This window comes from Pristiophorus japonicus, chromosome 23 (assembly GCF_044704955.1).
Source record: "Pristiophorus japonicus isolate sPriJap1 chromosome 23, sPriJap1.hap1, whole genome shotgun sequence".
NCBI classification, from domain to species: domain Eukaryota; kingdom Metazoa; phylum Chordata; class Chondrichthyes; family Pristiophoridae; genus Pristiophorus; species Pristiophorus japonicus.
This window is the reverse complement of record NC_091999.1, coordinates 42,847,641-42,861,377: the sequence shown is the minus strand read 5'-3', so window position 1 is coordinate 42,861,377 and position 13,737 is coordinate 42,847,641.

Sequence of the window (13,737 nt, the reverse complement as noted above, 5' to 3'; positions counted from 1 at the left end):
TGCCTGTCGCTGAGTCCAAGCGTTGACAGGACAAGGATAGCCGAGTGCTGAAGGCTTTTGGCTTAAGATCCAATGGGTTTATACCCGCATGGGTTTGAACCCCACTCCTGGTAATTTCTTAATTAAGCAGAGATTTTTCCCATCCTGCTCAGTGATACCCGATTTTCATTTGTTGCATTTGCATTTTTCTGTGACTCTGTGGCACTCTGAGCAGATAATGAAATGAAATTGTGAAATGTATCCGTGTCGCTCAGTCTCTGCCTCTCTCTCTCTTTAGAGAGCTGTGTATGTGTTTGTGTGTTTGAGTTTTGTCTCTCAGTCTGCCTCTCTCTGATTCACTCTGTCTGTCCCTGTTTCTCAGTTTGTCTCTGTCTCTTTCTCACGGTGTCCAGTTCTGTTCCAAAGGGATTCTCTGAGACTCTCTGTCTGACTGTCTTTCATTTTCACATCATCACTGTCCATGTCTTTGCCTGTCTCTGTTAGTCCCTTAAGGATGTCATAGCAGTGCATTTGGAAAGAGGTGACATGATAGGTCCAAGTCAGCATGGATTTGTGAAAGGGAAATCATGCTTGACAAATCTTCTAGAATGTTTTGAGGATGTTTCCAGTAGAGTGGATAAGGGAGAACCAGTTGATGTGGTATATTTGGACTTTCAGAAGGCGATCGACAAGGTCCCACACAAGAGATTGATGTGCAAAGTTAGAGCACATGGGATTGGGGGTAGTGTACTGACATGGATTGAGAACTGGTTGTCAGACAGGAAGCAAAGAGTAGGAGTAAATGGGTACTTTTCAGAATGGCAGGCAGTGATTAGTGGGGTACCGCAAGGTTCTGTGCTGGGGCCCCAGCTGAATACACTGTACATTAATGATTTAGATGAAGGGATTAAATGTAGTATCTCCAAATTTGCGGATGACACTAAGTTGGGTGGCAGTGTGAGCTGCGAGGAGGATGCTGTGAGGCTGCAGAGCGACTTGGATAGGTTAGGTGAGTGGGCAAATGCATGGCAGATGAAGTATAATGTGGATAAATGTGAGGTTATCCACTTTGGTGGTAAAAACAGAGAGACATACTATTATCTGAATGGTGACAGATTAGGAAAAGGGGAGGAGCAAAGAGACCTGGGTGTCATGGTACATCAGTCATTGAAGGTTGGCATGCAGGTACAGCAGGCGGTTAAGAAAGCAAATGGCATGTTGGCCTTCATAGCAAGGGGATTTGAGTATAGGGGCAGGGACGTGTTGCTACAGTTGTACAGGGCATTGGTGAGGCCACACCTGGAGTATTGTGTACAGTTTTGGTCTCCTAACCTGAGGAAGGACATTCTTGCTATTGAGGGAGTGCAGCGAAGGTTCACCAGACTGATTCCCGGGATGGCGGGACTGACCTATCAAGAAAGACTGGATCAACTGGGCTTGTATTCACTGGAGTTCAGAAGAATGAGAGGGGACCTCATAGAAACGTTTAAAATGCTGACGGGGTTAGACAGGTTAGATGCAGGAAGAATGTTCCCAATGTTGGGGAAGTCCAGAACCAGAGGTCACAGTCTAAGGATAAGGGGTAAGCCATTTAGGACCGAGATGCGGAGGAACTTCTTCACCCAGAGAGTGGTGAACCTGTGGAGTTCTCTACCACAGAAAGTTGTTGAGGCAAATTCACTAAATATATTCAAAAAGGAGTTAGATGAGGTCCTTACTGCTAGGGGGATCAAGGGGTATGGCGAGAAAGCAGGAATGGGGTACTGAAGTTGAATTTTCTGCCATGAACTCATTGAATGGCGGTGCAGGCTAGAAGGGCCGAATGGCCTACTCTTGCACCTATTTTCTATGTTTCTATGTTTCTATGACTGTACCCTGATGAGTATTTCCATCGTTTTTTGTTATTGTTTCTGTGTCTCGCTCTCTCTATCTGTCTTTGCCTCTATCTGTCTCTCTCTTTGTACCTGTATTTTTCTTGACATTCCATCACTATTTGCCTCCCTCTGTTTATGGACAATGCAAACACGTCTCTGTGTATCTATGTGTTTGAGTTTTTTTTCTCATTCAGTCTGATCCGTAGCCTGTACAGAACTCCCATTAACGTTTTCTGCCCTTTGGTGTTTCGCAGCTGTACCCCTATAGATTCTACATCATCCAAGCTAATATCCTTCCTTACTCTTGCGTGATTCTCCTCTTTAACCAGTAATGCTACCCCACCTCCTTTTCCTTTCTCTCTGTCCGTCCTGAATATTGAATACCCCTGGATGTTGAGTTACCAGCCTTGGTCTCCCTGGAGCCATGTCTCCGTAATCCAAATTACATCATATCCGTTAACAGCTATCTGCGCAGTTAATTCATCCATCTTATGACGAATGCTACTCGCATTGATACTCAGAGCCTTCAGCCTTGTTTTTTTAAACATTCTTTGTCCTTTTTTGAATTATGTTGTAATGTGGCCCTTTTTGAATTTGCACTTGATTTCTCTGACCTCCACACTTGCTTTTTTCCTTCCTACCTTTTGCTCCTGCCCCCTTTTTACTTCCCTCTGCCTCCCTGCACAGATTCCCACCCACTTCCTTTTTTGTTTAAATCCTCCTCAACAGCACTAGCAAACACTCTGCCGAGGACATCGGTTCCGTTTCTGCCCCGGTGCAGACCGTCCGTTAAGTACTTTCCCCTCTCCCCCTGCACCGGTTCCAATGTCCCAGGAATTTGAATCCCTCCCCCTTGCACCATTCCTCAAACCACGTATTCATCTGAGCTATCCTGCGATTCGTGCTCTGCCGAGCATGTGGCACTGGTAGCAATCCTTAGATTACTGCCTCTGTCGATCTCTCTGCCTATCTGTTAGTCCCTGTCTCTAACCTGCTGAGTATTTCTCTCATTTTCTGTCTCTCTCTTTGTATCTCTATTTCTCTTTGTCTTCATATGTCTTTTCATCACTCTTTGCCTCTCTCTTTATGGAGCACACACATATCTCTGTATATGTATGTGTTTGAGTCTTTGTCTCACTCAGACTGACCCTCCCTCGCAGTCTCATACTGTCTCTCTCTCTTTGTTACTATCTCGCTGTCTGTCTCTCTCTGTTTGTTTGATTGTCTCTGTCTCTCAATATGTCTGTCTTTTTATCACAGTGTCCAGTTCTGCAGGCAGCTCGATTGCTGCTGTGATAGAGTATGTGCCCGTCAGTTCCTCATTAGTATAGTGGTGAATAATTACGCCTGTCCCGCGGGGGACCGGTGTACAATTCCCCGACGGTGAAGGCAGCATTTTCAACAATGTAGAATTTTACATCTGTTCCTTTGTATAGATTTATGTTAAAAAGTTCTGGAGCAATCTCAAATAGTAAAAATACAGCAAGAGGAGATTATCTCTTTCAGAGGTTTAGCAAACGGAGACTTTTTCAGGACTCTGTGTCCTTCTGCTGCAGAGAGACGGATGCTTGCGTTTTAATCTGAGTAACATTTAACGCGGCAGAAACCCAGTAGTCGTGGCCGAGTGGTTACGATGATGGACCCCAAATACATTGGGGTTTCCCAGTGCAAGTTCCAATCCTGCCGACGACGGATCTCAGCATTTTCCATTCCACAATTTAACCAGGTTTCTGTAAAAGTGATCCTGAGATAGGTGGAATAACGTCCCACACCTGGATATGTGTGTGTTTGAGTCTTTTTCTCACTCAGTCTGCCTCTCCTTCTCAGACTCACACTTTCTGTCTCTCATTGTCTCTATCTCGCTGTCTGTCTCTCCCTGATTGTCGGTTTGTCTCTGTCTCTCAACGTGTCTGTCGGCTTCTCATGGTGCCCAGTTCTGTTCACAGCTGGATTCCAGCTCTGACAGAGCTCATATTTATCGGTTCCTCGTTAGTATAGTGGTGAGTATCCCCGTCCGTCACGCTGGAGACGGGGGTTCAATTCCCCGACGGGGAGGCAGTTTTTTCAAAATGCAGAATTTTACTTTTGTTTCTTGGCATAGATTCATGATAAAAAGTTCCAGAGTAATATGGAACAGTAAAAATACAGCAAGAGCAGATTGCCTCTTCCAGTTTTTGAGCAAACGGAGACTGTTTCAGGATTCTTTGGCTGTCTGCTGCATAGAGATGGATGACTGAGTTTTATCTGAGTAACATTTAAAGAGCTAGCGAGCCTGTAGTCGTGGCCGAGTGGTTAAGGTGATGGACGAGAATTCTATTGGGGTTTCATCGCGCAGGTTCAAATCCTGTCAACTACAGATCTCAGTATTTTATATTCCATTTCACAATTTAATCAGATACCTGCAAAACTGTTCCTGAGTTAGGTGGAATTACGACCCACACATTTCAACACGGACATTTTTTTTCTCATTTTCATTTATCTGCAATATTCACGATACATATGGATAGAAAAACGCAAAAATCAGCCAAATTAGCGACATTGATTCTGCCTGTCTATCCCCCGAAATATCTAAGGCACTCTGTGCATGTCCGTCGGTGCGTGTATATTTTTGGTTGTGTGTGTGTGTGTCTCTGTGTCTGTCTCTCTGTATGTATGTCACTGTGTATGTGCAACTGTCTGTGGATATCATCACTGTGAATTTGGCATGTCCTGGAACTTAAAAAAAAAAAAAATAATTGGGTAAAATAATACGGTTGTGAACTTTGGTTCAGTGGCAGCATTCTCGACTGAATGAGGAGTTTGTGTGTTCAAGTCCCACTCCTGAGGCTTGAACAAATAATCTTGGCTGACACTTAAATGTAATACTTGGGAAATTTTGCATTGTTGAAGCTGTTGACCTTCGGATGAAATGTTAAATTGAAGCTCCGTCTGCACACTCGGGTGGATGTGAAAGTTTCCAGAGCATTAGTCGAAACAGAATAGGAGAGTTGCCCCCGTGTCAATATTACTAAAAATGTTCGAAAATGCTCACTGAAAACCGATGTGCATGTGTGTGCCTGTGGGGGTGGAGTTAGAGCCCAGATCCTCATAGACACAGAATCCAGCTACTGACAGCACGAGGAAGGATGAGTGTTGAATGTGTCGGACTTGCGATCTGATGGTTTGATACCCGCGTGGGTTCAAACCCCGGTTCTGGTAACTTCTTAATTTAACACAGATTGCTTCCCATTCTGCTCAGTGATACCCAATTTTAAACTTTTGAATCTGCATTTTTCTGTAACTCTGTGACACTCTGAGCCGATAATGAAATGAAATTGTGAAATGTATCTGTGTCGCTCAGTGTCTGCCTCTCTCTCTCTTTTTAGAGAGCTTTGTATGTGTTTGTGTGTTTGAGTCTTTGTCTCTCTCAGTCTGCCTCTCTCTGACTCACTCTGTTTCTCTGTTTGTCTCTGTCTCTCAATCTGTCTCTTTCTCATGGTGTCCAGTTCTGTTCCAATGGGATTCTCTCAGACTCTGTCTGACTGTTTCTGTCTTTCCCATCATCTCTGTCTGTCCATGTCTTTGCCTGTCTCTGATAGTCCCTGTCTCAAACCTGTAGAGTATTTCCATCATTTTCTGTTTTTGTGTCTATCTCTCTCTCTCTATCTGTCTTTCTCTCTGTCTCCCTCTTTGTCTCTCTCTTTGTCCCTGTATTTTTCTCTGTCATTCCAAAACTATTTGCCTCCCTCTCGTTATGGAGCACGCAAACACATCTATGTGTATGTATGTGTTTGAGTTTTTGTCTCACTCAGTCTGACCCTCCCTCTCAGTCTGAACTTTCTGTCTCTCTTTCTCTCTATATCACTGTCTGTCTCTCCCTGTTTCCCTGTTTGTCTCTGTCTCTCAATGTGTCTGTCTCTTTCTCACGGTGTCCAATTCTGTTCCAATGGCATTCTCTCAATCTCTTTGTTTGTCTGTCTCTCTCTTCCCCATCATTTCTGTCTGTCTATGTCTCTGTCTGTATGTCTCCTTTGACCTGTCTCTGTTAGTTCTTGTCTCTAACCTGCTGAGTATTTCCATCATTTTCTGTTTCTATCTCTGTCTCTCTGTCGATCTGTCTCTCTCCCTCTCTCTATCTGTCTCTCTCCTTGTAATTGTATTTATCACTGTCTTTCTCTCACTCTTTCCCTCTCTCTCTTTACAGAGCACACACACACATCTCTGGATATGTGTGTTTGAGTCTTTTTCTCACTCAGTCTGCCTCTCCTTCTCAGATTCACACTTTCTGTCTCTCGTTGTCTCGATCTCGCTGTCTGTCTCTCCCTGTTTGTCGGTTTGTCTCTGTCTCTCAATGTGTCGATCGGCTTCTAATGGTGTCCAGTTCTATTCACAGCTCGATTCCGGCTCTGACAGAGCTTGTTTCTTCAGTTCCTCGTTAGTATAGTGGTGAGTATTCCTGCCTGTCACGCGAGAGGCCGAGGTTCAATTCCCCAACAAAGCGGCAGTTTTTTTCAAAATGCATAATTTTATTTTTGTTTCTTGGTATAGATTCATGTTAAAAAGTTCCAGAGTAATATAGAACAGTAAAAATACAGCAAGAGCAGATTGCCTCTTCCAGATTTTTAGCAAACGGAGACTGTTTCAGGATTCTGTGGCCGTCTGCTGCACAGTGATGGATGACTGAGTTTTATCTGAGTAACATTGAAAGAGGCAGCGGACCAGTAGTCATGGCCGAGTAGTTAAGACGATGGACTAAAAATCCATTGTGGTTTCCCCGTGCAGATTTGAATCCTGCCGACTACGTTTCTCAGCATATTTCATTCTGTTTGACAATTTAACCAGGTTCCTGCAAAAGTGACTTTCAGATAGATGGAACAACGTCCCACACCTTTTAACACAGCCGCTGATTTCTTGCTTTCATTAATCTGCAATATTACGATACAAACGGATAGAAAAAAGCAAAAGCCAGCCAAAGTAGCGATAATGACCCTGCCTGTCTATCCCTCTATTTGTCTAAGGTACTCTGTGTATATATTGATCTGGGTGTCATGGTACATCAGTCATTGAAAGTGGGCATGCAGGTGCAGCAGGCGGTGAAGAAGGCAAATGGCATGTTCGCCTTCATAGCGAGGGGATTTGAGTATAGGAGCAGGGAGGTTTTACTGCAGTTGTACAGGGCCTTGGTGAGGCCACTCCTGGAATATTGTGGTCAGTTTGTTCTCCAAATCTGAGGAAGGACGTTTTTGCAATTGAGGGAGTACAGCGAAGCTTCAACAGCTTGATTATGGGGATGACAGGACTGACATATGAAGAGAGACTGGATCAACTGGGCTGGCTGGAGTTTAGAAGAATGAGAGGGCAACTCATAGAAACATATAAAATTATGACGAGATTGGACAGCTTAGAGGCGGGAAGAATCTTCCTGTTGTTGGGGAGTTCGAGAATCAAGGATCACAGTCTAAGAATAAGGGGTAAATCATTTAGGACCGAGATGAGGAGAAACTTCTTCATTCAGAGAGTGCTTAACCTGTGGAATTCTTTACCGCAGAAAGTTGTTGAGGCTAGTTTGTTTGATATATTCAAAAGGGAGTTAGATATGGCCCTTACGGCTAAAGGGATTAAGGGGTATGGAAAGAAAGCAGGAAATGGGTAACTGAGGTTGAATGATCAGCCATGATCTTATTGAATGGTGGTGCAGGCTGGATGGGCCGAATGACTGATTATTTCACCTAATTTCTATGTTTTTATGTTTCTATGTTGATGAGTGTATATTTTTGGTTATTGTGTGTGTGTCTGTGTATGTCTATCTGTATGTATGTCTCTGTGTATGTGCAACTGTCTATGGAAATCATCACCATGAATTTGGTATGTCCTTTTGAACTTTTTAAAAGAATTGTGGAAAATAATACGGTTGTGAACTTTGGTATCGGCTTTGGTTCAGTGACTCCATTCTCGACTGAATCAGGAGGTTGTGTGTGTAAGTCCTACTCCTCAGACTTGAGCACATCATCTTGGCTGACACTCAAATGCAGTACTTGGGGAATTTTGCATTGTTAAAGCTGTTGACTTTCGGATGAAAGCCGAATTTCTGCCCCGCCTGGGATATCCATTTCAGTCTAGTTTGTTTCTCTTTCAGTTCGATTATCGGTTTTCCTTATGGCCCGATGGCCTTCGCATAACCTCCTCAGGTAATGTCCATCATTGTCCCATCGATCTTTCCTCCTTTAGCTCAGGGGTTATAATAAATACGTTTATATCTGTCTCGTCAAGTTGAAGTAAAGCCGAGGTCAATATCCATAATGGTGCATGAGATGTTCCTTTCTTCATTTCAGTTGCCGTGGTGCTCACACATCAATCTCCATAACCTCGTGGAACAGCGGTAATTTAGTAGTAATGTGTTAGCGGGGTGATACTCAAGGTGCATCCGTCCACTTGGTTATATCCACAGTCATCTTTGATCATTCGTAGTGGATCTCGACATAAAGCAGCCTGGTTATTTTTATAACAATCTATATTTGCTGAGACTCGTCGTACTGTTGTTCTCCTCAGTTACATTTCTGATTTGTCATGGTACCGTGTGCGAGTTTGATTCCTTATTTCTCCTACATTGTTTGGTGTAGAGGATCTCGCCTTGTCATCTCATATGTCGTATAGATAATACAAAATCTATTTAAATGTCCGGATACACAGCTGGCCTTTGGGACCCAAGCATGACTGTTTCTCTACACCTCGCAGGCATGAGTCATGTTTTTGACTAAGGTCCAGTTGGTAAATATATCGAGTGTTATCCAATCCGGCACCTTTCCATTCTGAAGCTGCTCTATGTTATGTTGTATTCCATTGAGCAACCATGCTCCATATCCTGCACGTACTCGTTCTGTCTGTACGGTTTTACTTAACTTCGGTTTTTCTCTATTCATTTATAATTCTGGCGTGGTCTCGCAATATGTGGGCATCTGTAACAATTCCCTTTCTGCGCCATTACCCAGTTGTGCCTGTATCTTTTCATTTTCCTGATCCCTTTCCAGCAATCCCTGTAAGGTTCGTGTTAGGGCGTTAACTCGATCATCTATCGTGTGTAGATCTATAGTGTCGCTACTCCCGCCGCGTATCCCACCGGGTATCCTACAGTGTATCCCGCGGCGTACCATTTCTAGTATCCATCTTTTTCCCCTGTCCCGTTTTTTACCTGTCCCTCTTTCCACATTAATCTTCATGGTTTTTGATTCAGTGCCTTTAAGCGCTCGCAGGGTTAGGTTTATATACAGGTTTACACTTTTTAACCCGCACATGTTGGGGGGTAGTTATATTGTTTAAATTTAGGAATACAGTAATTATTAGCTGCCGTACCCTGAAGTGTATCTCATCCTTGGTCTGCCTTATTAATTTCTCTTTTGCCCCAGCGTTCAGAGTTGGGCACGTTTGTGGCGCTGGGTGTGTGATGGTCGAGGTACTGGTAGTGCTCAATGTTGCTAAAGTAGTGGGTGGGGCCGTGTTGGTGGGTCTATCTCTGGAGATATCTCTCCACCGCCATTCATAGATGTTGAGTGAAATCTGCACCCACTTCCCCGGGTGCAGTATGTTTGTCCCTCCTGATTATAAAACACACCGCTGTCGTATTCCCACTAATTATGGTCCCGTATTATTGGCCCATCCCAATGTTGTTTCGTTTCCTTGTTACCTTGTTTTATGTCCGTTATTTAAGTCTACTGTTGCTCCGTCCTCACCATCAGTGTTTTTGATTCTTTATTAAACTAATGTCGCCCGAGTTCCTGTAATACAGGCCTTGCCACCCCTCAGTCTGTTGTCCTTGATATGAGGCTACCTTACCCCACGTTGTTTCCACGAGCACCAGAGTCCAGCAAAAAGCAATATTTCCCGGTCGTCACCGGTTAGTTAGTGAGCATGCTTTTTTAATTGGGTCCAGTGTTTCCACTTGCCGATACTCCTTATAACTATCATAACTTACCATTATTACCTGATAGAGTCCGGTCCATTTGGGTGCCAGCCTGCACATCTCTGGAGTAATCACCAGACTGCCTATTTGGGGTGGTTGGACCTTCTGTTTCTTAGTATCGTTCTCTAAATCCTTGATTTGCTAATCTCTAGCCTGTGTCTTTACATCATGTAACTGCTTACAGAGTTCCATTACAAATGTCCATATCCTGTATTTTATTTACTTCAAAGTGTATCAGTCCTGTCGTCCGACTAGGGGTTGCCTTGAGCTTCATTTGTCCGCGGGGTATGCTATCTATCCATCCCTTTCCAGTCTCCTTGATATGGGATATTTTTGCCTAATCCCTAAGCGCAGGCCTGTTTCATTATCTTCCCTGTGAATTGTGTACCTTGATCTGAGTTCAGCTGTAGTGCCATTATTTCTTCTGCTAGGATCCTGGACATGGTTTTTGCTGAACAATTTCAAGTGGCAAAAGCTTTCACTCACTTCGTAAACTGGTCGATTATAACTAAGCAGCATGCTTTCCCCTTGTTGCTGGGTAACTGACTAGTAAAATGTAACTGCAAGTTTTCCCAAGGTCCTTTCGGTCGGGGCTGATGTCCCATTTTGATCTTTACTTTCCCCCTGGGTTGTATTTTATGTTTATCAAGCGCCTTCGACAGTGGCCCCCTATATCTCTACTCAATCCCTTCCACCACCAGCATCTGGAGATCGAGCTTATCATGTTGTTTCTACCTGTATGGAAATACCCGCAGTATGAATTTAATAGGCTCCCCTGAGTGCATACCGGGCCAGCACATTGCCATCTTTCCTCCATATCCTGTCGGTCCCTTGTTGGGCCCATCTCTGCTTCCACTCCTCCGGTTCCTGTACCTTAAGCATGTTTACTTCCTCAGGTCCGATTATACATGCTCCGCCTTGGGCTTCCCCGGCCAGTGTACCTGTCTCCGTCACTCGCTTTGCTGCTTCATCTGTCCATGCATTCCCCTGTTGATACTGATCATTAATTTTTATGTGCTCTTTGATCGTTAATATCGAACACTCCTGGGGTAAGAGGGAAGCTTCCACTAGGTGCTTAACAATCTCATTTTGAATCGGTGCTTCTCCAAAGGTCATGTATCTACATCTGCTCCAGGCTATCATATAATCATGCAATACTCCAAAAGCATATTCACTGCCTGTATAGATGTTTACACTTTTTCCTTTAGCTATCCTCAGAGTGAGAGCCACTAATTCAACCACTTGAGCTGATAGACTCTCTTCTAACCGTCCTTCCCCTTTGACCTGTCCGCTGCTAACTACCATGGCCCATCACGTCCTTGGTGTGCCATTGATATCACACCGAGCTCCATCTACATATAGATCCATGTCTGCCTCCTCAAGCGGTGTTTCACTTGCCTGACTACTTCCCTCGTCTTCTTCTGTTGGGGTACACTGATGTTCCTCTCTCTCTGTAATGATCCACCCTGCAGGGGCGTTACAGTCGTATTTTATTATTGTTACCGTCCCATTGGGGAGGTAAGAGCATTGATTCCCAACTTGCTCTTTGTGCATCGTTTTTAGCCTTCCAGTGTTAAGTAATTCTACAAAGGTATGCTGGGTATGTAGAATAATGCACCCTGACATTATTATTGGTTCGCTAACTCTGATGGCCCAAGTCGCACAGACTGGGGCAGCAACGCACCTGGACAGTCCTGCAGCTACAGGTTGCGATTTATCTGAGTAATATGCCACTGGTATTTGCCTGTCCCCGTGTAATTGAATCGCTACCGCGTTATAATGATGGTTAATATGGTAGGTATAGACGTGAAAAGGCCTATTCTGGTCTGGTAGTCACAGGGCTGGAGCACTTGTGAGAGCTTGTTTAACTGCACACATGCAGCTTCTTGATCTGGGCCTCAGTTTACTGGCTCTTGGGATGGTTTTACATGGTCCTGTATAGGTTAGCCATCTCGACATATTCGGGAATAAAATTTCTGCAGTAGTTGAATAGCCCTAGTACCTGCCTGACCCCTTTCACGGTTCCTGGCCTGGGGATTGATTGAATTGCTTCCTTTCTGTCCGCGGGCATCTGTCTCTTCCCTTACGATATTATGTATTCTAGAGATGTTACTTTGATCCTTTCTTCTCCTACGTCTACTGATTCCAACATCCCTGACAATATTCGATGAAGTATGCTCCGACTGTTATGGAATTCATGTGGTACTCTGGCCATGTGTATTGTTTTCCCTTTACCATGAAGGCAAATTTTCCTTGCGATTCTTTGTCCAAGGGTATGGCCCATGTTCCATTCGCTATATCCAGCACGGTGAATATCTTATGGTCTGGATCCAGGCCATTAAAAATTGTGGCCGGATTTGCCACTATTGTGTGTTCTGGGGGAGTCGCCTTATTCAACGTGGCAAAATCGATAGTCAGTCGGTAAGACCTGTCGGGTTTTTTTAGCGGCCACACAGGTGAATTAGTGGAGGCTATTACCTGTTTCAATTCACTTTTCTCCTCTATTTCCTGCACTATCTGACAGACCGCTACCTCAGCTTCGGGTGTTAATGGGTACGGTCGGTGAGCTTTGTGTTCGGGTCCAGGAAGTTTGAAGGTGGTGCCTCTGCTAATCCAAAATCTTGCTTGTATTATGATCAGAGAGATGGGTATAATTGGCACACGCTACCTCATAAGTCATTAATATAGATTGTAAATAGCTGGGGTCCCACAGTGAGATGTGATCTTATCGAAATATATCAGACAATGAGGAGGCACGACAAGAAGGATGCAGAGAGGATATTTCCACTCATTGGGCACAAAACTAAGCGGCATAGTCTCAGAATATGGGACCGATCATTAAAAACTGAGATGAGGTTGAAAATCTGTGGAATTATCTGCCCCAGAGAGCTGTGAGGGCTAGGTTAATGAATGTATTTAAGGTGGAGATAGGCAAATTTTTGAGCGATAAGGGAATACAGGGTTTTGGCGAGCGGGAAATGAGCTGAGCTGAGTCCATGATCAGATCATCCATGATGTTATTAAATGACGGAGCAGGGTCGGGGGCCAAAGGACCTACTTCTGCTCCTATTTCTAATGTTCTTATGTTTTTATAATAACGCTGCTCCTTTGATTTCTCAATTCCATTGATTCAGTGGGAGCGGTGCCCCGAGCACTGATACGTTCAACCTTTCCCGGTTTGAGTGGAAACGTGTATTGCAATATATATTTGAACTTGAAACACTCATTTTAAATTAAAATATCTCTCTAATATCTATTAAAACAGCTTTGCATCCTATCTGTGAGAAATGTAGCAAGTGTTTTACATTTACACACCTTAAGTAAAGAGCACGTGTAGGAAAATTAGCCGCAATTTTTCACGCAGCAGCTGGTAAATTGTTTTGCTGATGTTGGCTGGTTTGGCAATACTGGTGTGGACACCGAGAGCACCATGTTCTCCTTGAAATAGCCCTATATTTGACCGACCATGAATGTGAAGAGAAGGTCGAGGCAATCTCTGATCAAGCACTAACTTGGAAAGAGGACGACTCCGACAATATAGCGCTCCACCAGTGGTGAACTGGAGTGAAGGAGAGTGCCTCTGACAATGCAGCTCTCTACCAATAGTGAACTGCAGTCAAGTAGGGTGCCTCAGACAGTACAGCGCTTCACCAGTAGTGACCTGAGTGAAGGAGGGTGCCTCTGACAGTGCAGCACTCCACCAGTAGTGAACTGCAGTGAAGAAGGGCGCCTGAGGCAGCACAGCGCTCCACCAGTAGTGAACTGCAGTGAAGGAGGGCGCCTCAGACAATGCAACGCTCCACCAGTAGTGGACTGGAGTGAAGGAGGGCGCCTCTGATAGTGCAGCACTCCACCAGTAGATAACTGAACTAAAACAAGAAACGCCTCCCATGGAAAACAGTCTGATGGTCCTTTAATCATTGTTATGTTGATGGTGCTCCATCAACA